At 37.2% G+C, this 25,803-nt stretch overlaps 2 long non-coding RNA genes across 2 annotated transcripts; one reads left to right on the top strand and one right to left on the bottom strand.

The window, feature by feature from the left end:
- The first annotated feature begins 8,677 nt into the window (after positions 1-8,677).
- LOC137579976 (uncharacterized) lies at positions 8,678-9,599 on the top strand. Its single transcript, XR_011032908.1, has 2 exons — positions 8,678-8,831; positions 8,886-9,599. It is a non-coding gene; the product is annotated as an uncharacterized lncRNA (long non-coding RNA).
- Positions 9,600-24,198: 14,599 nt separating this feature from the next.
- On the bottom strand, positions 24,199-25,160 carry LOC137579975 (uncharacterized). Its single transcript, XR_011032907.1, has 2 exons — positions 25,020-25,160; positions 24,199-24,965 (listed from the first exon to the last, which is right to left on the bottom strand). It is a non-coding gene; the product is annotated as an uncharacterized lncRNA (long non-coding RNA).
- Positions 25,161-25,803: the final 643 nt, after the last annotated feature.

The following is a 25,803-nucleotide window of genomic DNA, read 5'->3' as shown; positions in this document are numbered from 1 at the left end:
CTTGGATCATAAGATGTGCGCTGCACACAAGTGGGAGAGTTACGTCTAGCTGGCCTCCTTTGCCATGGTGCTAGTGGTTGGCTGTAGTAGTTCAAGTAATGCATGAATCAGAGTTTTGTCAATTTCGCTGTGGGCAAAATGTTTATGGCAATATCAATGGGATTGGGTATATACATACAGGTAGGTACATATGTATATGGTAATGTACTTGAACCAATTGCATTGCCTACTTTTGGGGGCATTTACTTAGATATTTGACCAAGAATATCATGAATGTCAATGTTCATACAAATTTCTATGTTTACTTACTTTGTAGAGTATTTGAAATGCGGTATCTAAGAGTTTCAATGAGTGTTTTGTTTATGTTGTTGTTTTCTTTTATAGTTGTTATGAATTTCATGCAGTTTATTATGTTTATTATGATTATGTAATGAAACAACAATCACTTTTTTTTTTTTATGGTTTTGTATATACTTACTTCTTTTTTTTTGTGTTTGTTTTGGTTTGTAGAGCACTTTAGTTGAAGTTTTCACATTGCTTGATCATCTGCATCTTCAAACTGTGATCGAATCGAATGATTAATGGCCAAGATAAAGCGATGTCTCTGTCTCCGTTTTTAGTCTCTCCACTGGCCCTGACATCGTTTTTCAAACAACAACAACAACAGCAAATCGGCTACCGTTTAAAGGTGTACCTACATATACATATTGTTCCTTCCACCTCCCCCTCTGCCTACCACCATCAGATCATCGTCCGTGTCTCTGTTGGGCTGTCCTTCCTGTGGCATTAAGCATACGCCGAGTGGGTCTTGCTTGCCAAATCCATCCATCATTGGCCAGCAACAACAACTCATGAACCGGAAAGTTCTCAATGAAACCCGTAGATTTCTTTTATACTCGTTAACTCATTAAGACAAAACAATATTTAATATTGTTTGCTGGGTTTTCAAAATCAATTAATCAATTTGTTTTGCCAATAAATATGACTAAATATGGGCAATGCATCATCGAGATGATAAATCATCAACATTCTGACTGCCGCTGCTGCTCTTTCTGAGTTTTGTACTTGGTTTTAAGACTTCCAATTTCGTTCTGTTTGCTTTTTTTCTGGTTTTCTTTTTGTCATTTTCATTCAACCAAACAAATTCAATTAACAACAGAACAACAAAAAATGCAAAATTTCAAAAAAAAAAAAAAAAAAAGCAATTCCCAAAAAGACACACAAAAAATGAACGTGGGAATATTTTCGCTTTTGGTGAGCCCCACCGCACTCCATCCTCGGCTCTGCACCACTCCCCTCCCCTTCCCCTTGAACAGTTTTGGCCTCCTCTCACAAATTAGGAATGCACTGCCAAAGCAAAAGAAAAAGTGAAACAAATTTTTGAAAAATCAGAGCAAACGACGCGTGCAACACAAATATGATTGTGTGTGTGTGTGTGTTTGAATGTTGCCTCTGGTCGATGGTTGGCAACATGTTGCCAACACGCGTCTCCCAATAAATACACAAAAAGTTGTTGCTGTTGCCGCTGCTGAGACAAAAATTAGTTTGAAATATTTTCACAAAATATTTGCAATTACAACATTCGTACACAAAAATGTACATATAGGGCTAATGGCATCTTAACCACTATATCGTTTAAAATCGATATATACAGATCATATAAGGCGACAATGTATTGAGATGTAACTACTTTTGTAACCAAAGAGTAAGAGTTTTGGAAAGGATTGCATTTCACCCTTTAGCAATCGTTCAGTGAGTTCAAATGGGACCAAGGCTATCCTGAGATATATACCTATGTTTGGGTTCATTGGTTTTATTACTTTGCAGAATCGCAAGTTCACCCTGATTTGCTAATAAGTAGTAAGATAATGCCTTAAGCATTCTTATCATGAGGTTGAAAACCCCTTTATGGAAAATAATGAACAGCAATTTATGATTTTTAAACTGGGCGCTAAGAATTCTGATGTGATTCGATTGATTTAGACGTAGTTTCTAATAAAATCACTATGGCAAAGGTATGAAATACACGAACTAGTTAAACAAAATGTTTATTTTTCGAAAATGTCAATAATTGCCTATTGTTGGTGACATTAAAGACAGTAAATCCTTTACAAATGATGACTAAATCACGCCCAGATAGTTTAGTTTTAGTTATAGATGTTGGAACTGTTCCTATTTGGTTGGGTTTTAGACTAACTTTGTTACATATCTGCTAATTCATTGTGTGACTATTAATCAATGATGCTCTTAGAATATCTTTGCCAACCATAAGAGACTAAAATTGGTTGTGGCTAAATATCATAAACTGTGGCTAAATTACTGCAAATACAACAAACTCAGAATGACACGGAGCAGTAACACGTGAGGTTCAAAGATCGAATGGGAACTGTGATCAGCTAGGATAATATTCATTCATTTATTCAGTAAAGTTGATATATACAATTAATGTGTTAGAGTAATATTCTAAGGGTTAAGAGTTCATGCTGCATTGACATTTTCTACTTAAATATGATCCTTAACGATAATACATATTAAGTTGGAGAGAAACCCCTTGAATATACATTCAGATAAAACTGACGACTAGAACTAGTAATTATGCTAGTATATTTATATGAGGATATGTTGAATACAAACATCTTTTATCAAAATTATTGTGGAGACGTTCGAGTCTTACGGCCACTTGTTCAACATTTGCTCTGTGGTGTAGTTCGCTTATGGAAAAATGCCAGGTTAGTTTGAGAATCCTTTTGAGTAATTGGTTTTAAGTGACTTGTAGTGATAGTTGGCGATATCAGCCCAGACCGTAGAATAGAACAGTTTGAAATATTGATCTGAATAGATACATTTTGTTTGGAGTTTCTGTTTATAAAAGGGTAAAGAGAGCGAGTTAGGAGATTAATTTTGTGCCTGACTTGAAGAGTGTGTTCATTAAAGGTAAACTTCTTGTCCAAGTTACCTAACATCCTATGTTCCCATTTTACATCCACTTGGTTTAGTCTGATATGAGTTCCTGGTAGGTAAATCTCTTTACGTTTGCTTGTAAACAATATTGCTAGGATATCGAAGGAACATCTAATGATATAAAATTATGATGAGCATCAGTCAGAAATAAGTGAAACATTCAACCTTCTATTGATAAAGCCATTCTTGGAAAATTTGACTTAAAATTGGCTATCACAACAAAGCCGTTTATGTTTTATCTGCCACATTTTGGCGACAGGTCTAATGATTCTAATTCAAAGTAACCTTTCTTGTCTTTTTAGGTGTCTAATTGGAGTTCAGCCATTCTAAAAAGATTTTAAGCCTACAGAATGTACATATTTATGGCCAAGTTCTCAAGTTGGCTATTGTCAAGGATTAAGAGATTTTAGGCAATTGTGGCTCTAAGATTAGGTGAGATACAGGAACTATATAATGTCTATACAAATTCCATCAAATGAAGCGACAAAGATCAAGGACAGGCCCATAGTTGTTATAAGGCAGAGAATCAGAATCAGGTTATAAGGAAAGATATATGAAAAGGAATCATGAGATTCTCAAATGATAGTTTAACACAAACACAGACTTAGACATATCAAATCTAAATAGATTTTCTCATTCAGCTATATATTTATGTATTAGGAGTAAAACGAAATGAAATGACACATTTAATTACTCTGGCAATAGCCACAACGAGAAGTGAAATAACATTTTGCAATTAAATGAAATTGCATTTTACTTTTACAAGGCAAAATTTTAGATGACTCTATGGGAAAAATTGGGAAAAAAGAAAACGTTTGCTTTCGCTTGCTAACCAAACCCTTTTCCTTCGTCTTTTTCATTTTCTTGTTTTTGTTTTGTCTGCTTATTAAATTTAGTCACTTTGACATTTTGACGACTTTTTGGATCCCAAAGCAAAAGTGTGTGTGTGTGTGTACCAAAAACTTTAAAATAAAGTTGCAATTCCTGCGATTGCTGTCAAAATGTGGCCGCTGGGTTGTTGCTGCAACTGTAACCTGCCACAACGGTTTCCATGTGAATGCTTATGTATGTATATGACTAGCTCCGTCCGTTTGTCTGTCTGTCTGTTGTCTCATTCCCAAAGCATAACTTGAACTCAACAGTTTTTGGTCTAAACAAGAAAAATAAAATAAAAAGGAAACAAAAACGAAAAAAACACAAACACACACACACACATTTCGACAGTCGCGAATTTTTCACGCTGTCTCATTTGCAGCGATTTTCAATGCGATTGCTGCTGCTGCTGCAGCGGCAACTGTTGCTGCTGGTTCACATAACCATAATTCCACATGGCACCTTTTTCACATACTCACACACACACACACACACACACACATACATACATATCTGAAGAAACCGTTTTTTAGTTGCTTTTTGCCTTTAGGGATCGTGACACTGAGTTGTTGTAGACTTTCCACGATTAGCAGCTGTCCCTAAATATATGTACATATAAGTGTTTCTCCACCTGCCGTCTCACCTCTCTCTCTCTCTCTATCTATCTCTCTCACTCTCTTCCTTTCTATTTCAATACAAATGTCATGAAATGAAATGGAATGGGCTATGTGTGTGTCTGATGGGGTCACTCCATAACATTATTGAGCAATTTTCCCGTAAATATGATTTTTTTTTTCCACCTTTCTGTATTTTGTTGGCATTTTGCCCAGCATTAACCAGTTTAAAAATGCAACTAGTACATTGTTGACCCACGGAATCAACCGAATCAATGAACAACCAACAAACACATGTAAGTCAAGTGGTCAAAAGGCTCATTACGCAGTTTACTTTGCTGAATTTGCATTGAAATCGCAACCGAAATCGAATCCATTCGCATTTGATTTCGTAGCTACCCTGTACAATGTCTTGCTTAAAGTTGACTAGAGCATTTACAGGATTACCCTGGTTACCATGATGGCCACAAAAACAACAATGTGAAGCTCTTTGGTTTTGTTTCGGTTCTAGAAGAGAAATAAATGCTTTTTGTGTTAAGAATTGCTTTCATTTTTCTCCAGACTTTGTGAAAATGTTATAACCAAAACATCTTATCAGGATATCAAAGTGGGGAATAAAACTTAAGGTTTCATATCAATCAAAAAGGACACGTTGGTTGTACAATAAAGATTCTATATATATGTATGTATCTACTCATATTCAATTAAGATTTACAATGCTTTTGTCAAGATATCAACTAATCGATTATTTTGCTTAATCCAAGATCAGTGTAAAGGACATAACAGGACAATCATTAAACCATATATTTATAGACCAATATATATATACATAACATTAGTTTCTTTCGATCCATCAATACTAGCCACTTTGTCAATAAATGTGACCTTTATGCCTCTTCTTGATAAGAAGGGCAAAGCCTTTGTAACTAAGCCGCCAAAAAGGTCAAACAGCCGATTTTGGCCATAATTTTTGATACCTAACATTTCTTAAAAACTAACTTACTAACAAAACTAACTAAATAGTACATATTTTAGTAAGTTATTGCAAAATTGACCACGATCTGATCTGAACGATTATTACAATGGATTCTCAATCTTCATAATACAATACAATTCATAATGTTAACTTACAGATCTCTAAGGGGTATGGGTAGGGGGTCAGAGTAAGAGTGAGAGTAGAAACCTTCTGACACTTGTAATAATTTAATCCATACTCTAGAAATTAAACCATTGATGGCCATATACAAAAATTTCTATATTTTGTTGATTCCGATATTCCATTCGAATGGGAATGGTTTCGATATATCTGTTTGTGTTTGTCTTTCTATATGTATTGTAACTGGCTGGTTATAATTGTCATATACTTGTGTATATATTGACTGCCTGCATTCCATTTTGTTGGGTGATTGTCGATTGGCATTGCATAGGCTTTTCAATCGCGTGCTTAGTGGAACTCGATACAAAATATGTATTATGTGTACGACACGGCGTATGCGCAATGCAACTCTCAACTTAGCTTAAGTTAACTTAACTCAACTCAACTCAACTCGACTCAATGCAATTCAACTGCAACTCTCATGGCATTCCACAATTTGCCTTGTTCTTGTCACATTCGCTTTTCGTCTCAACTCAGTTCAACTCCGAGACGACAAATTGTGCACCTTTGACAGTTGGAATTTGACTTTTTGATTGACAACTTTTTAGATACAGCCAAACTCAACTGTGCTCAATTTTTGTTTCGCTTATTTGTTTCTGTTTTTTTTTGTGGGAGGAACAAAGCATTTGCAGGTTTCCATACCCTTTGCATAAGGGGCATATTAATTATGGTGAGAGACAAATTTTAATATTCTCGACTAATTCATATGCTGTCCATCTTATGCCTTTATATGAAGGGAATGAATCTGCTAGGGTATACAAGCTTCGATGCGGCCGAGGTATGGTCGGCCCTCTGGTTTTTCTTTGGTTTCGGCGACCTCCAAAATAAACAAAATTCAATGAGAAAAACTGAAAAAGAAACCCACAACGAATTCTGCTACAAAGCGACAAATATCAAAGTGTGACGTTCTTGCCCCCCCCCCTTCAATCGACTTCTCTGCCTCCTTCTGCTGCTGGTGGTGCTATTCCCCAGTCACCGCCCTCCACTCTAACCCTCCATCATCATCATCATCATCTGTGAAGAGAAACACAAAAATTGGCAAAGTGAGCGACAGCTAGGCCAGGCTAAAACGGGCATGGCTATTATGCTTGAGTTGGAAATTGCCAAAACTGATCCAAAAACCAAGTGAAAATCAATTGCAGCTGCATTAGATAGAGAAAGGGTATATGTGTGTTGCGCAGCAGAGAAACAATAAGAGCGAGACAGAGATGGAGATAGAGATAGAGAGTGAGAGAAAGACATTAGAGACTGCCATTCTTCTTCAGGTTAACTTGTCAACTTCTTTTTCTTTCTCGTCTTCGGGTCTTCCACTTGAGGCTGCTGCCAGGCCAGCTGACGTTACAGGTTTTCAAATCTGGCACATTAATTTCAAAGACAAATGAAACGAAAATAATACAAGCTGAATGCAAAGATATGAATTTATAAAGCCGACAAATCGATACTCTTAAAAAAAGTCAAATAAATCATTATGATTAGATAGAAAAAACAAGTCTTAACTTATAAATATCTGTTAGACTGATTCTGTTGTTGCTTTGACAATGATTGAGAGGATTCCATAAAACTTCTTTGCCAGGAGAAGACTCTCTATTTAGACTGACATCAAAGTAAATCCTTTCAGGCAAGAAGAATTGTGTTTAATATACGATAAAATATTTGAATGTTTTGTCATTTTGGCCATTTTATTGGCCATTTTTGGCATGCTGTTGCTGTAAGTTGGCTTACTCGTCGACAATGAAAGCGTATAATAACGGGCTCACCTCGATGCTAGATGGTGGACCACCTTGTGCGACCTTCTTTTTGTTTTTTTAGATGCCGCACAAAAACCCAAAAGCGGCAACAATTACTAACAGCAACAACAATAATAAGTAATACTGCTACAACAACAGCAACAACAACAACAACAACAGCTCGCAGATAATAATGGCACAAACAAATACTCGATACTCGAATTTCAAAGCTTGGCCAAGAAGAAAAAGAAGAAGAAGAAGACGAAGACGACTTGGTCAAGCCAACAACAAGAAAACATTTTGCTTTGACTTTGAGTCGCGCCATTTGAAAGTTGCGAAATGAGCGTCAAAAAGTCAGTTAACTTCAGCATCAACAACCCAGACGAGGGGATGGTGTTGGGAGGCAGCAGATGGTGGGGCTAGGGTATGCGGCAGGGGGGGGCACAGAAAGAAAGAGAGTGTGTGAGGGGGGGAGAGCCTTTCCTTTTATTTACGTTCAGCGTTTATTTTGTTGTTTTTTTTTTTTTTTTTTTTTTGGTTTTTGTGTGTCACTTGCTGCGAAAGTGCGCAATGTGAGTTGCGAGTTGAAAGTTGAACTAAGCAATGGATCGCCGTTTTTTGGTTTGTGGTTTTTTGATGGCTTTTGCTTTTGTTTTTCACACATCGAATACATACATTAGCCATGGATTAATATACCCTGGGAGGAGGTCAGAGAGCCCAATATTGGCTATCGTTGAATTAATTAGGTAAGAAGTGAATGGATTATAAATGAATGGAACCGCATTAAAGAAGGTCTAACAGATGGGGGCAACTGTTGGCGAGAGAAACAGAAAAAGAAAGAGAGAGAGCAAGAGTTTTCTCAGTCTTAAATCATGCCAAGTGGATAGAGATTAGAGATTGGATTAGTAATTGGGATTGTTCGATATTTAAAATCAAATATCATTTTATCATCTCAGAATCCAAGTCGACGTTTGATTACAGGATTCACGATCGTAGAACAACAAATAACCCCTAAATGCTTTTTAAAGCTAAAAACAATCACCTGTTAATGACAAAAGGTATTTCCTTTTTTGTCAGAGCTTAAGAGACAAAACTTTGTGATATTATCACAAAATTAGAATTAATTTTTTGTTTTAAAATAATAAAAATTAAATTTGAAAGAGGGCCCAGAGTTGCAAGTTTCCTTACCCATAGCCGTCAATAATGAAAATGACTGATTCTAAACAATATATATAAGCCTGACTAAATTTAATATACCCTTTTAAGAAGGGTATACGAAACGATAAAAACATAAGTTCAATTGAAACGAAAAGCAGGCCTTGTGTTTCTTCTGTCATTTTCATTTTTAATATCCCAAATCCGTTTTGGATTCATTTCAGTAACAAATAACATAACGATGTGAAAACATCATACAGTTCGGAAAAATATAGTACAAAAAATAAACAAAATTAAATAAAAAATAATAAAACATAAAAAAACAACAACAAGACACATATTCAGGTAAGTGAGAACAATAAGGATGAAGAGAATGGAAACTATAATACCAAGTTTCAGGCAACTCTGAGGACCTCCGAGGCCCCTGAGGGCCACCGAGGCCCCTGAGGGCCTCCGATGCCCCTGAGGGCCTCCGAGGCCCCTTTTCTTCAGTCCCTACGATTAACTGCGCCCAGACTTACGTGGCCGAAAGTGAAGTGTAACTTGCACCACGTTTGAAGACACTTGGATGCCAAACATATGATAAAGCGACAGAAATGGGCGATAGTCAGCCGTATAAATGGAGAGTGCCGATGTGGTCAAGGAGCGCAATCGCTTTAAATACTGTTTCTGGATGATCTAGTTTTGGGATTAGAAAAGACTTTTATAGAATTTACACTTTACACAACACACAATTGAGTTCGAGCATTCCAGCAGGTTACAATAGTTCTAAGGACGAGGCGACCAATGGCAGTATATCTACGTAAAAGGGACGCCGTCCATTTTCCTCTTTGGGTTCCACTTCGAATTCGGATTCAACAGGGGCGCGGTGTGGCTTTTTTGTGGACTTCCTTGCCTTCACCATGGGTACATCTCCAGAGGAGAGCTCAATACCAGAAGACTGGCTGCCGTCAGATGACCGTAACTCCTTGCTTGAGCAGGGAAGCTACTTCAATTCGTCTTGGAACTACCTGGTCCAACATGATGTCAGAACACGAAGAGATCCTGTTTGAACGTTCCATTGAAAGAATTAAACACAGAAAAAATTAAATTCGGTAGTACAAAAGTCTAAAATTGAAGTGAGAAGAATGGGTGTAAAATGGGAAAAGGGACGATTTGCATTATTAAACCTCTATAGGCTTCCTTTACTCTTTTCTCTCATATCTATCTTTGACAAAGGACATTTAGCATGACCCTTGAGCGTCGTTATAATTTTGGGATATTTGAAATATAAGATACATATGTACTGATGTCAAAACTCTGATAATGTAAAATATAATAATCAAGGAAATAGAGAAATATTTCGAAGGATTTCTTTGAATGCTTTTTAATAAGTACCGACGAATACTTTTATGACTGACTGTATGTACTTACTTGGGTACCATGAAGTGAAGAAAACACTTATTCAAATGCTTCCAAAGGTTTCGATTTTTATCGATTTAAGATTTGAGCCATTGCCCACTCGATATATGGGATCTGGAGTCATGTGTATGTCCCCTGCCATTCCCTATGCCATCGAGTCTTTCGCTCGTTCAAGATAATTTGCCATCAGCAAGCGCCAAATGTAATCCGCCGTATAACCGTCTAACGGTAAGCCAAAGCAAACATAAATATTCGCAAAGCAACAACAACAACAACAACGACAACAACTCTAGCAACAATCAAGCATACAAACATTTTTAGCTCTTTCTCTGTTTTTTTTTTTCCAATTTTTTTTTTTGTTTTTTGTTTTTTCGTTAACTGTATCCACAATTTTTCATCCAAGTGCAGTAACAACAACAACAACAACAACAATAACACCAACAGGTAACAATGCGAGCTAGAAAGAAGCAGAAGAAAGGTGGCAGCAGAGTGCGTTGTGGGTTGGGTGAGGGGGGTGGGCCAAGAGGGTGACAACAGTGCTCTGCTAGTAGTTGGAGAGAGGTGGTGAAGGGGTGGGGGGGTGTGGCAGAAGAAGAGGGTTGGGGCGGTCGACACTGGCAAGCAAACAAACAACTTCATGGGCGACGTGCAAAAATTCAATTGCTACAACGTCAACGCCGCAGTCACCGTCCTCGCCGCCGTCGTCGTCGTCGTCATCGTCAGCCCAAATCACTGGCAAATGCTTGCAGCTCCAAGAGATCTTTCGAGATCTCTCTCCATCTCGCTCACTCCATTTATCATCTCACTCTTGGTATCTCTCTCTCAGCGTCAAGTTTTATGCATTTGTCAGGCTACACTTCGTTGTCAGAAACTACAGAAACTACAACAACAACAACAACCACAAAACTAGAGAAAAACAACAACAAAAAAAACTGCCGTAAAATGTCAGTCAGTCAACGGCAGCTGCTTTTGTTTTTTTTTTTTTTTGCCATGCCAAGTCTTTGGAGTTGCTTTTTACTTAGTTTTTGTTTTGTTTTCTTTTTGACAAGAGCTGAAATGTATCTTTCACCAATGAAAAAGCTTTTTAGATGCGACTCTATGACCATGGTGACCCCGACGCGCCATACAATCACTTCAAAAAATATGCTCTATTGAGCTGTAGTTTTGCCACTTTGTAATCAAACAGGTTGTCGACTAAATGCCTTAACCCTTGGTTTAATGGATACACTTATGTATGTCCATTTGTAGATGGGTCATAGTTGGATTAAATATTGATTTATCTGCGTGTCTCCCTCTCTCTCTCTCTCTCTCTCTCTCTTTGCATTAATATGCTAATAGTCACTGGGTCCAACTACATGTAGAGCTTTAGTTTGAATCGCAGGTCTCGGATTCTCATTCAGAATGCAGTCCACACACACAATTCATCTCTCAGCTCTGCGCTTCGAGGCTGTTGTCCCTCCGTCCCTCAGTCCGTCTGTCCGTCCGGGGGTTCCGTCGCTAGCCTGTAAACTTTTTGCTCACTCTATTCGAACAAAAACACATTTTCTCCCCAGCTCCAATCGACGCTCCACTTTTTTTTTTTTTATGCTCCAACTTCAACTAAACAATCAACTTTTCAAACTGTGTTTTGCTGTTGTTGTTTCGGTATATATTTTTTTTCTTCTTCATTTCTTTCTTTCTTTCTTGCTTTTCTATTTGTTGTAGTTGTTGCTGGCTGCACTTTTTGACGGCTTTTATTGTTTGCCAATTTCTGGCCTCCGTCGAGACCAACGAAGCGACGCACCGACCGTCAACTGCAGCAGCAGCAGCACCATCTACTACTCTTCCTCGCCTTTCTCTCCTGCCTATATACATGCATACATCTCTCGTACTCTGGCCATGTTTCGCCCAATTCAAGCATCTAACTGGTTAGCTTAGACAGTGAACTCACTGCTAGTCTCCTCCGCTCCAGCGACCAACACTCTGCACTCTCCTCATCCTATATGCATGGTAAATCCGCTATGCAAGAGTTGAGGAAGCGTTTTGTTTAGCTTGTTCGCTGATCGAAGAAAAGGTATGGGATGCAAGGCAGGGTAGGGCAGGACAAGTCAGGGCAGAGCCATACATCGCGGGGTTGGGGGGCTTCAGAGGGTAGAGTTGGGAAGATAATGGTGTTCTCCTTGTTACTTGTTTGCAGCAGTTTTCTCTTCTATTTATTATTGCCAATGCAATTGACTTATTGTTGTTGCTGTTGCTGTTGCTGCTGCTGTTGCCATTGCTGATCGAAGATCTTTCATGTTAAGAAAGAGTTGAAGTAAATCGAATTGGTTGCCGTTAACCTCTCTACTAGCTTTCAAATTGTTTCAACAGATTTCAATGCAGTCCATTTATTTTCTAGGAATTAGTTGCCATGCCACAAAATTGATTTTCATTAGTTCTACAAGATCAGTTTTTTTTTTTTTGTGTTGTGGTATGCCAACATCTAAATTGGAACGATCCAGGAGATCAATATCAACATCGAGAATGGGAGCACTATAAACTGCAATATATATATCTAAGATCAATTTTTCCGTATCCGTAATATCTGTTTTAGTCTATAAGGCTGATTCCATGAAGTTTTTATATTAAAAGTTTTCCCATTTCGGATATTTAAAAATTTGAAAAAAACTTAAGCAAATATGAAAAAGGTTTTTGATCTCTTGTATAGAAAAGAAATTAATCAATCAAGGGACATATTTTGGATGGCATTTTCTAAAGAAACCTTAAGAAAACATAACAACTTGGTTTGAAAAAAACTTCAAAATTGCCTAGACATAGAATTGGCACATTATTTAATAGATAGTTGTCCACTTAAAAACCTTTTGATGACTTCTGTTCATACTCTCCACAAGCTTGTGACATTTCTCCTTAGGTATGGAATGCCATCAGACCACAAATCTTCCAACTTTTTAAACTCTTTCTCTGACATTGTTCCACAGGTTTTCGATGGGATTAAGGTCTTGGCCACTCCATAACATGTACATATTCTTCCTCAAACCACCATTAAACGACTTTTGATGTGTGTTTGGGGTCAATGTCAATGTCAATCCCACAGGAATATTGTCGGAGGCAAAAGTTTCCATATTACCCTACGATCAATCCCCTAGAGTGGGCTCACAACACATGATTCTACCTCCTTCATTCTGGGATTGAGCGCCAGATTTTTTGGCCGACAACGTACACATTGTTTTTCCAACAGGTCATATTCTTTTAATCCTTATTTCATCACTCCAAAACATGTTATTTAGTCCATTGCGAAAAGTAATCGTTTTGTAATATTTGCTTTAGACTAAATCCGTTTTTGTCCTGCTCATGCGTCTGAGAAGTGAATCTTCGTTCAGCCTTATTGGATTATTGGATTATAAAATTGGTCAACTATCCCAGAATGAGCAGCTGAGTCGATATAAATAACCATGTCAGTCTATCTGTCCAATTTCATGCCTCCGATTCGAAAGCTATTGGCTTGAAACTTGGTATGTTGAGCTATTTTTTCCATGAAAATGGTTCGGATCGGACCACTATATTTTTTGGTGCTATCCGAAACATCAAAGTCAATATAAATAGACTCGCCTGGGAGCAGCTTACTACGTCATTGCTCACTGGCCCCAGAGATCGACTTATAGTGTAAGGCTTAAAATGTGAGATATCAAGCTAGAACTTGGCATATATTATTAACCCAAATCGCCTGGAATATGGTTAAAATTTGCACAATTTTGGCCAAGCCTACCCCTACCAGCCATAAGGGCGCACATTGCGTATACGTAATTATATGTAAAGATGCTTTAAAGCCATTTGCGTGCTAAAGCCAGATAAACCCTGATCGAAACTTGACAAATTTCACACAGATTTCGCACTAGATCAGTTTAACCAACATAAATTTCATGTGAAGGCAATTTAGTTATGGTCTAGTGACTTTTAAGACTTAACCCCCTGAAGGCACATATCGATAATTTAATTTTGTTTATTCCTAACCTAAATAAATTTTCCAAATTTTCAAAACAGTATTAGTTTTTATTGAACTATTGAACAATCGGTGGTAGACAGTGACTTTGTTCAACATCTTCGTTACTTCCTATGCCAAGATTGAAGACGGTCCATTAGACGTTTTAGATGAAACGTTTTTTCATTTTGACGGAATGTCATCCCGAATGCCTCTAAAAAAGGTTCACGAGGACGAGGTGCTCTGCAAGCGCTCCTCTCTGGATTTGAGGACGTATCTGAATCGTGAAGAAAAGCTTACTGCTTGATGCAGAGGAGCTGAATACCAAAAGGCTGGCTACCGTCAGCTGACCGTAACTCTATGCTAGAGTAGGGAATGGAATACAATAGAACGAAGTTACTGCAATTCGTTTTGGAACTACCTGTTCCAACATGATGTCGGAACCTGAAGATATCAGCCAATAATTCAGTTCCTTTGGCAGTCTCATGGACCAGGGAATCTAGTCTATGGAAGTGCCTTTGGGATTATTCAAGTAACAAAACCTGAAACCATTCACAAGGACTCCTCTTCCGAAAATATGATAAACAAGGACTCTTCTTTCGGTAACCTGGTCCATGAGACTGCCTAAAGAACTAAATAATTGGCTGATCGCTTCAGGTTCCGACATGATTTTGGACCAGATGGTTCCAAGACGAATTGCAGTAACTTCCGTTCCATTGCATTCCATTCCCTACTCTAGCTAGGAGTTACGGTCATCTGACGGTAGCCAGCCTTCTGGTATTGAGCTCTTGATCCAGATCAAGCAGTAAGATTTTTTAGATTACGGTTCATATAGGTCCTCGAATCCACAGAGCAGCGTTTGCAGAGCACCTTGTGCTGATGTACCTATGGTGGAGGCATGCGGCATGTGAGGCTGCCATAAATTGAATTCGGCGGCCCTCTTACGTGGACATCCTGCCAGAGAAGAGGCCGTCTGTGTTGGTCATCTCGTCTTTGGAACTAGTGTAACCTGCTGGAATGCTCGAACTCAATTGTGTGTTGTGTAAAGTGTAAATTCTATAAAAGTCTTTTCTAATCCCAAAACTAGATCGTCCAGAAACAGTATTTAAAGCGATTCGGCTCCTTGACCACATCGGCATTCTCCACATCCATCCAGATCTCGACTTGCCCGTTAACGCGAATCTCGGTGACGTCCTCATCAGACATGGGCAATAAATTTATACGGCTGACTATCGCCCATTTCTGTCGCTTTATCATATGTTTGGCATCCAAGTGTCTTCAAACGTGGTGCAAGTTACAATTCACTTTCGGCCACGTAAGTCTGGGCGCGGTTAATCGTAGGGACTGAAGAAAAGACGCCTCGGAGCCACTTCATTACATGTTAGGCAGGAAACGCAACTAAAGTCCTTAAATGTTGCCTGAAATTTGGTATGATAAACAAGGTACTATAGTTTTCATTTCCTTTATCCTTATTGTTCTCACTTACCTGGATATTTGATTTTTTTTTTTGTTTTTGTGTTGCTTTTTAAGTTTTTTTTTTTTGTGTGTTTTTTTTTTTGTTTTTTTTTTTTTTTTTTTTTAATTTTGTTTATTTTTTGTACTATATTTTAGCGAACTGTTTTATGTGTTCACTTTGTGGTGTGATTTGTTACTGAAATGTATCCAAGACGGATCTTGGGTATTGAAAATGGAAATGACAGAAGAAACACAAGGCCTACCTTTCTTTTCAGTTGAACTTATGTTTTTGTCGATTCGTATACTCTTCCTAAAAGGGTATATTCGTTTTAGTCAAAAGTGTGGAACGCATAGAAGAGGCAATCTCCGACCACATAAAGTATATTTTTTCGTCTGGATCACCGCTAACTCATCATGGACACAGTTTGTATACCTCTCATTCAGCCAGATCGGAACACTATGTCATGTAGCTTCCATAGGAACGATCGGTGGAGATCAGTGACTTTTGATAAACGTTTTTCCACTTTGACGGCTAAGGTAAGATTGACAAAACATTTGAAAGGGTATACAAACTGGCCTTCTAGATTTAACATTAATTTTCATTCCTTCATACATATTTTGAAGCTTCAATATGCTTTCCCCTTTCCACTTGGGAAACCTTCTTCAGATCAGAACTTTTCTATTGAATCACTCTATTTTCGGAATCGATTGTATTTGAGCCCTGGCCTTGCGATTCTTTCTATTTCCTCATAGGACGTGCAACGTGCAACAGTTGGGAGTAAAAGCAAAGACAAATATTTATGCGGGGGACTGTGCAAGTATTTGGCAAATCAATTGGTTAAACTAATTAATAGATGATCTAATTGCAGATTTGGCTTTTGGCATTTGAAAGCGTTAGAGCCATAAACTTGGAGTGCCTTGACAGTTCGTAAATGTTTTAAGATAAATTTGGCCAAGATAGTCGCTTGCTGGCTTGTTCGTTCGTTCGTTCGTTTGTTTGTTTTGTTTGTCTGGCTGTCTGTTTGATTATTTGTTGTTTTTATTAATTAACAAGTGTTTAAAAATATGCAAATTCTATTTATTACTGGACAGAGTTTAAATCTTAAAAATTGTTGTTGTAGTAGTAGAAGTAGTAGACGTTGAATTGGGGGAAGAAAACGATAGAAAATTATAACTTGTCTGATTTTGTTGTTGTTGTTGTTGCTGTTGCTTATTCTGAATGTCGGTCCGTAAACAAAACTGGCACAACCAAAGAGTCGACTCGAAAACAAAAGATGAAGACGATGATGATGATGATGATGATGATGAAAAAGAAGAAGCAGAAGACCAAGGAGAAGATGAGCCAGCACCAGCAACAGAGGAAGAAGAAAAAACTATTTACAGTTAGTTGATTGTGCCCATTTCTTGCTCATTTTTTGTTTCTTATACATTTTTCTTTTTGTTTTTTTGGTCTGTAAGCTTTTAGATTGTTTTCCCCACGAATAAACCAGCGACACACACAAACAAAAGAAGCCAATGAACGCACTGTCTCCAAAAACAAAAACCAAAACCCACATAGATGAAGTGCGAGGGTGAGAAAGAAAAGTTCCTCAACCTCAAGACCGTTTTTATAGACTTGAAGATACTCTATATTTGATTGCGCTAAACTGAGCAACTGAATGTGTTCTCTCCGTCGATGTAATAGTCAAAATACAATTCAGAATGCTTATGCTAAAAAACTGAACAACTGAATATATGAGCAATGAACAACTGAGCTGCAAGGTGAGCAAGTGAACTGAATGAGTAAGCTGAAGAGTTGATCAAGTTCAGCATAATGAATCATATTCTTATGTTTACCCACTTTAGAACTCAAATTTAAAAAGCATGTAAAATGGTTAATCACCTGCTCCTGCTCCTGCCCCTGAGTATATGTATGTTAATGAGTGGTGACCCCGATTATTTGGTTATTTTAGAATACGAGGTTAACGTTTAAGACATATAGAAAATCAATAAGTTATAATAATAATACATTATAACAAGACCCACTTGGTAGACTCTAGATCTGAGGTCTTCAATATGCCCATCATACCCATTGGCTGCAACAAAAACAAAAAGGGTAGACCATAATTTTGAAGCTCTGCTTTTAGTCTCTGTTCGAATTATGAACCAATTTACAAATTACCATGGCATAAGAAGAAACCAAAAATTAAAAGAGCCAAAGAGTCTGGGAGTCTCAGAGTTCTAGTCGAAGGTTAAGAGCCGGAAAGAAGTCGGGTGACGGGCAATGGGAGTCGTCTTATTCTGAAGCCAAAGAAGCCATTGACCAAGTAACGAGTTGGCGTAGATTTGATCCGTTTGTTTTAGCCTCTTTATACCATGTGGCCCATATCGTAAAATGGTATATATAAGTCGCCAAAATGTATTCAACAGACAGTATAAATATGTACATATATATATTCTTGATCTTGGTCTACTAATGCATGGTATAGCGAAGTCGTCGACTGCATGAGCAATCAAATTTCCCTTTGTCTTCTGTTCTTTACTTCATATCCATTGTGGAACAAATGGTAATCTATTCTGAAATTCTTAGACAATGGTTTTTCTTAAAAAACAATTTATACAAATTTCAGTAGACTTATGACAAACGATGACTAAATATTATTAACACCAAATGACAAGTAGTTAACAATAATTAACACAAAACTTAAGTAAGTTTATTCTCTTTGTCTTGGGGTTTCCATCCAGGACTAATTTGAAATATGCTTTTCGATTGTATTTGTTCTCTTGGTTAGCATATGGAATTATGGATGACTTTTGGTATTGTCGTAAGTGGCTCTCATTTAGTCATCAGACAACTGCTTGAAAGTCGGCTTAAGAAAAGGACATGACCAAAAAATCAACTGTACACAAATTATATATGTACATATATGTATATATATTCTTGTTTTATCCCTCTTACCCCCCTATTACTGACCCTTCTTATCATCGGTTTGGTCTCTTCCTCCTCCGCTTTATCGTTTTGGTTTTTGTGGTGTCTCTTATTATTATTTAGCCGATTTGCTCATTTTCTTTTCCTCTTAACATTTTGGTTTTTTTTTTTTTTTTAATTTTTTTATATGTATGTATGTATATAGTCATTTTATTTGTCTGGCTTGGGCCTGAGCCAGGGCATTTTGGTTGGGCCTGTCGTCGTCGTTTACCGACTTTATGCTTTATTTTTTTTTTTTTTTTTTCTTCTCGTTTTTACATACATATGTATGTATGTATATATATATATATTGGTATGAATGCCTCGATATATACATACATACATATAAGTAAGTATATCTGTGGCAAGTTCTTGGAAATTGTGGTCTGCCAATTGCCGGGTCTCCATCTGCTCGATGTCTCTTGTCCCCCTCTCTTGTTCTTCCTCTCCTTGTGTATGTCTTTCTCTGTGTGTTCAGTGTTCTGTCTGTTCACCTCGCGAATTCAATTAAAATGCCGCTCCAACTTGTACCTCCCCACCCCTCATTCCCCACTCCCCATTCCCCGTTTCCCTTTACCCGTTCCTTCCGCCCATTCGAATCCAAGCACCAAGTGTGTTGAACTCTCGCATCTCGCTGATATTACAGATTCTATATGCTCTCTGCCAAGTTCAAGTTGCTTCTGCTTTTCAGCCACTCCCCCCCCCCCCACCCGCCTCCCGCGCACACCAACTGCCGCCAACCCACTGCCTGCCACTGTTGCTCCAGTGTTATTAATTTGTGAAAGTTCTTCTTGACTTGCCCTGGCTTATGAGCCACGCCCCAAAAACCAAAAAGACAGCCAAACAGCAGGCACCTGCCCCTGCCGAGGTCTCAGCTCAAGTCAGATCGTTTTGTTTGTTTGCAACCTGCCACATTTGAATTACAAAATAAAAGTTGCTGCTATTGCCGTTTCCCCGCTGCCAACACTGAATATAAACTATCCAGGTCCGGATCGATTCCAATGCCAGTTGCCCAACTAATTCTGTATTCATTCTTTCCTTTAAACTATTCCATTAATTGAAATACTTCTCATTTTATTCATTTTTCAATAAAGTTCCAAAATAAACCTCACGATCCAAAACTTTTATTGAAATATTTGGATAGAAGATGTGGAAAACCTTTAACCAGTTTTAAAGTTTTAGTTAGTAACCAGGTTATTTAATTGAAAATTTGTTCTTTTCTTTCTGTTAAGCTTTTTCCTTCTTTTCTTTTAAGATGAAGGATATATCTCTGCTGAGCATCACAACTAAGCCGTGTCGATTTAGCCTTGTTCCTGCATTGAATGAAATAGTTTATGTTTGGCTTAAAGCGTATACATATACAGGTCTGATCTTTTGTTTCTTGCAATGGCAAATCACAACCAATACATAAAACTCAAGTCAATTTCATATGTTTATATAAGAGTTTATCATGATTTATGGTTCAAATGGATACACCCGATGCTCCGTTCCTGTGCAAAGTTAGTTGATCTTGTCTTGTGCATTGATTAAACTAATTTGCTGACACTCACGATTTTCATTGGGTCACCTGAGCTGTGATTTAGCATATGTCACTCCAAGTGGATATCTTCTTGAAAATATCTTCAGTTCGTTTCGGTTGCCATTCTGAATTTCATCATAATTACTCAGCGTAAAAATTTCTATACAGCAACAACAAAAAACAAAACCAATTGTGTTTTTGTTGTGTTATCTCCTGCAGCAGCAGCAGCAGCAGCAGCGGCAGCTGATAAGATTCAGTTTGATGACTCAACAAAAGCTTTGAATTTGTTTTTGGTTTCGGTTTCGGTTTCGTTTCCCTCCAAATGCCTCATATTGTACTTACAGACGAAAACGAACAAACTTACATACATTTGTATATGTAAGTATATATTGCAACAAACCACAAAACTTGTTTTTAATAATTTTTTTTGGACCCAAGCAGGAGATACCAAAATGTTGCAGCCTACAGCCTTACATACAGATATACCATATACCATATATCTATGGTATGGTATGGATGTATGGATGTATCTACATTGTACATAGATAGATACATGTGCGTGTCCATGTCTTTGAGATTGCTCATTGCGCAGTTAATTTGTTCATGCGCTCAATGCGTCAATACAATTTGACTTTCACTTATATTTTATTTCTGTTTTATTTTCTGTCTTTTTTTACCTGCAATGGGGCAGAGAGAAGCGAGTAAAGGGTAAACATGTAGTTGGATTACGCAATTGAACCCAAAACTGCAAAAGATCGAGTTTATTCTTCAATCACTATTTCATCATATTCTTTCTGATCGAACAATATTAAATTAGAGCACCTTATGTCCGTGTTGGGGATCCTTCTTCAAAAGTTAAGGACCAAATACATATGTATACATTAGAATCCCGTTAAAACGACGCTCAAGGTACCGACGATTTTGGTCGTTATATCCGGAAGGACGTTCTAACCGGAGGGTCTTTCATTGGTCTTTGGGACCAACCAATCACTCATCGAACGTTATAACCGGATTCTACTGTATTTCTAAACCATTAGTAATAGTCTTAAGTCGAAATGATGATCTAAGGCCACAACAAAGAAAGCTTTAACTTAGTCTTTAACTAATTCATTACTAAAATCATTTTAATCTGTAACTTTTGATTATATTTTGTTAAATTAAACTCTTATAAATATCTTTAAACAAAATAAGATTGATTCCATTGATCGAGTACCTACTAAAAGTTATAAATATACAGATATAAACATTATTCTATATAAATACTAAATTCCTAAGTTGTTAATTCAAAAGATTTACAAATTTTTAAACAAATTTATACACATTATTCGAACTAAAAATTAAACAAATTATTTGCCAAGCCTTGATTGAGTTTTAGTAAATACAAATACTAAAAATAAAATAAGTAGATTTATTAAAAGCCTCTCAAACGATCATATTATACGACCTGTATTTAATCTTTATACTATTCTAGTAAATAAGTACATATAACTACATATATTAAGCTTTTAATTCAGGCAAAATCAATTTTAAAGTAACAAAGATTAAGTATTAAATTAATATATATAAAAAATTAAGTAAGTAAGTCGTCTCGCCGATTTTGTTTGAAAACCAAATGTATATCTATGTATGCCTCAAAGCATATGCTATCTCGCTCACTCTTACAAGCTCACGTGCACTCTAGCGCCGCCACTAGCCTACGGCCAACTTTTATACGTACATATATATTTCGCGTGTTTCTAGCCCGATTTTAATACAATTTGGTAGATCGGTAGAAATGAATAAGACTAACAAGTCTGTTGAATTTAATTTCGTTAGTCAAAAAAACAAAAAAGAGGCAATTGGGTTTTTTCTAGGCGGAAGTGGGCGTGGCAAAAGTTAAATAAAAACAAAATCTGCGCAAATATTAGACAAATCTAAATACCAAATTTGGTGACTTCAACTTTGTTAGTTTGCGAGAAAATCAGTTTTATTTAATTTTCGGGGGCGGAAGGGGGCGTGGCAAAAATCTGATATAAACTCGATAATTGTATATGCTACACGAGTCTACATAGCAAACTTGGTGGCTTTATCTTCTATAGTCTTCAAGATCTGGGTGTTTACACAGACGGACATATCGTCTCTGCTGTTGATGATGATCAAGAATATATATACTTTATGAGGTCGGAAAAGCTTCCTTCTGCCTATCACATATTGCAGGGCAGAAGTTGAAAATTTATCAATTTCATTTTCTCAGTTGGGAAAGTTTCTTGGGGTTTTCCCCATCTCAAAATTCTTGAATACTCTTATAGAAATTCTCTTAACATATGTATGTATGTATGTATGATTCATATCTAAAATATTTCATTTTTACACTGCTCATTTTCTCCCCCTTCTCTATCTCTATCTCACTCCCTTTCTCTCACACACACGCACACACACTCTTAGTGTGTGAGTTATCTGTAAAGTCTAAATAGCAAACGCTTTGACTTCCAGCTTCGGCCACAGAGATACAGATACGACAAACAACTGAACAACAGAGTAACGAAACTTTTTTTTTTGAAAACAATCTTAGAGATACGATTTCTTTTAGGTTTTGTTTTTGGGTCGACGTTGTTGTTGTTGTTGCTGTTGCTGTTGTTTGGCGCGCGCAATTGATGTTGTAACATGGCTACCACGAGTGCAGCATTGTACACCCCCCTCCCTGATCACCTCTTGGACTGACACTGGAACGCTGGAGGGGCGCGGCGGACGGCGGGCACTCCACTCCCCCAATACACAAAATGTGTGACATAATATGTGCAGCCTTCAAGTGTTGTTGTTGGTGTTGTTGTTGGAGTTAAAGTTAGGAGGGGGGTTGTTGTTGTTGTTGTTGTTGTTGCTGGAGTTGCTGTTGTCTCACTCATTCAATAATTCAGTCAGCAAGCAAAGTCGAAGTCGAAGCCGCAGTCACTGTCCACCATAAGAAAGAGAGGGGAGGTTCAATGAACCGATCTTTTGCCGCTTAATTTTTCTCTGTTTTTATGTTTTTTTTTTTTTTTTTTGTACTTTTTGTTTGTATCAACAACAACAATAACAAAAACACAAAAACTTAAATATTTTTGCCAAGTTTTTTACCGAATATGTTACAAATTTCTGTTGCTTTTCTGTTTTGCTTGATGGCAGCAGCAGCGACGGCTGCTGTGAAATCACTTACTGGTTTTTATTCGCTCAGTTAAAAGGAAAACAAGAAACAACAACAACAACAGCGACAATTTGGTTAGCAGGCGTCAACAACGCCAACAAAACCGTAAATTTTTGGTTGCCAAATTTGGATCTGCTTCACTCAGTTATCCATACGAATACATTTATCCCGAAATTTGCATACAATATTAAGGATATTCTTTTTAATTGTTATATAGTTCAATTTGATCATTAAGGATGTTGGCCATCAAAATTCAATTCTTACTTACCTCTTTTTTGATATAAACCAAAAGCTGGAAGAAAAAAAAAACGTGGAAATTTTCTAGATTTATTGAGAATTTTCAAAGGAATGTGTTAAACCTTTAAAAAGTGCGAGAAATCAAAGGAATGGCCAGCAAATTAAACTTTTCCACATAAAATTTGTACTAATCGTATTCTTTATTGGACTTTTGAGGGTTTTTCCCGATTTCACAATGAGTAAGATACAAAGTAATTTCATATTTGGTAACCATTCTTAAGTTCTTCGTGATGAAATGCTCAAATAAGAAACATTTCCATGTTTAAAGTGGTTAAAGCGTTTGTTTAAATCATTATCCAAGGCAGTTCCTCTTGAGACACCTCCAAAAGATGGTTCTTAAATTCTTCAACTAAACTTTTGATGCTCGTAAATTGTTTATTGGATGTTTAATCAGAATGAGTAATCTATTCTATAAGGACAATTCGTCTTCGGCAGTTTGTTTTAGGAATTTCTCCATACAAATTGTTCTATGGCACTTCGATTTCTAACTGAACATGAGACATTTCGGACGTCCTGAACTACAAATACAATTGAATTTTATAGATAACATATGAATGTTCTAAAATATTAGAGTTTTCATCGGCAACGGCAGTTCCCAGTAGTATGAGAACTACTTTAAAATAACAAGATCAAATTTATTAATGTATATATGTAGATACAACGTTCTTATTCTAACTACAAACAGACAATCTAACAGAACCTCAACACTTTCTCTTTGGTTTCACTTCTGATAAATATAAAATAACTTTCAATTTATTGATTAAGTAGTTCTTTATTTGTAAGCTGTCCATAGATGGATCCGGACAAAAGAGTCTGGGGGACAATCTTTCATATTTTTACAGCCACAGCATGTAAATCGTGCATATTCTATGTTAGTCGATAGGTATAGGAGGAAAAGGGAGAGAAAACCTTTAAATTATACCTCCTAACTAATGCAAATCTTCTATTTTTCCCACCCATACTTCTCAAATTAAGTTTATACTTTCGTACTTTCGAATTTAATGTTGTCTGTATCTCATTTTTTCAATAGAACATTCAAACAGGATATCTTCGTGTTCCCACACCATGTTGGACCAGGTAGTTCCAAGACGAATAGAAGTAGCTTCCCTGCTCAAGCAAGGAGTTACGGTCATCTGACGGCAGCCAGTCTTCTGGTATTGAGCTCTCCTCTGGAGATGTACCCATGGTGGAGGCATGCGGCATGGAGGTCCACAAAAACGCCACACCGCGCCCCGTTGAATCTGAATTCGAAATGGAACCCAAAGAGGAAAATGGACAGCTTCCATTTCACGTGAACATCCTGCCAGAAAAGAGGCCGGTTGTGTTGGTCTCGTCTTTGGAACTATTGTAACCTGCTGGAATGCTCGAACTCATTTGTGTGTTTTGTGAAGTGTAAATTCTATAAAAGTCTTTTCTAATCCCAAAACTAGATCATCCAGAAACAGTATTTGAAGCGATTGCGCTCCTTGATCACATCGGCACTCTCCACATCCATCCAGATCTCGACTTGCTCGTTAACGCGAATCTCGGTGACTTCCTCATCAGACATGGGCAATAAATTTATACGGCTGACTATCGCCCATTTCTGTCGCTTTATCATATGTTTGGCATCCAAGTGTCTTCAAACGTGGTGCAAGTTACACTTCACTTTCGGCCACGTAAGTCTGGGCGCGGTTAATCGTAGGGACTGAAGAAAAGGGGCCTCGGAGGCCCTCAGGGGCCTCGGAGGTCCTCAGAGTTGCCTGAAACTTGGTATTATAGTTTCCATTCTCTTCATCCTTATTGTTCTCACTTACCTGGATATGTGTCTTTTTGTTGTTTTTTTAAGTTTTATTATTTTTTATTTAATTTTGTTTATTTTTTGTACTATATTTTTCCGAACTGTATGATGTTTTCACATCGTTATGTTATTTGTTACTGAAATGAATCCAAAACGGATCTTGGGTATTGAAAATGAAAATGACAGAAGAAACACAAGGCCTACTTTTCGTTTCAATAGAACTTACATTTTTATCGATTCTTATACCCTTCCTAAAAGAGTATATTCTTTTTAGTCAGAAGTGTGGAACGCATAGAAGAAAGCATCTCCGACCATATAAAGAATATATATTCTTGATCAGCACGCGGAGAGGAGTTCATATAGCCACGTACGTCTGGATCAAAGCAAACTTCTTTTAGACCGTTGTAGGCTTGCATTGGATCGGATCACTATATCATATAGCTCCCATACAAACAGCAAGTTCACAAACAGTGACTTTTCTGAATAACTGTGACTGTAACATTGACTTTTCTAAATAACTTCGTTGTTTTCATAAAACTGAATTGTTGTCAGTATATAAAATATCTTATATTGCCTCTGCCATTTTTTTATTGATGGCTATAAGGAAGAAGAGATAAACAACTTGCAAGGGTATACAAAGTTCGGCTCAGCCCTCTGGGTGTTTTTTGTATAATATCTACATATATATATCTATATAGATATTAGATTAATAGCCTTTGGAAGTATTCAGCATTGAGTTGTCATTTAAATGCACTGGAACTTGTATTTTCTATGTTATGGAAAAAAATAAATAAAACGTT

This window comes from Drosophila tropicalis, unplaced genomic scaffold (assembly GCF_018151085.1).
Source record: "Drosophila tropicalis isolate 14030-0801.00 unplaced genomic scaffold, ASM1815108v1 contig_805, whole genome shotgun sequence".
Classification (NCBI taxonomy): Eukaryota; Metazoa; Arthropoda; class Insecta; order Diptera; family Drosophilidae; genus Drosophila; species Drosophila tropicalis.
This window is presented reverse-complemented; position numbering and strand designations above follow the sequence as displayed.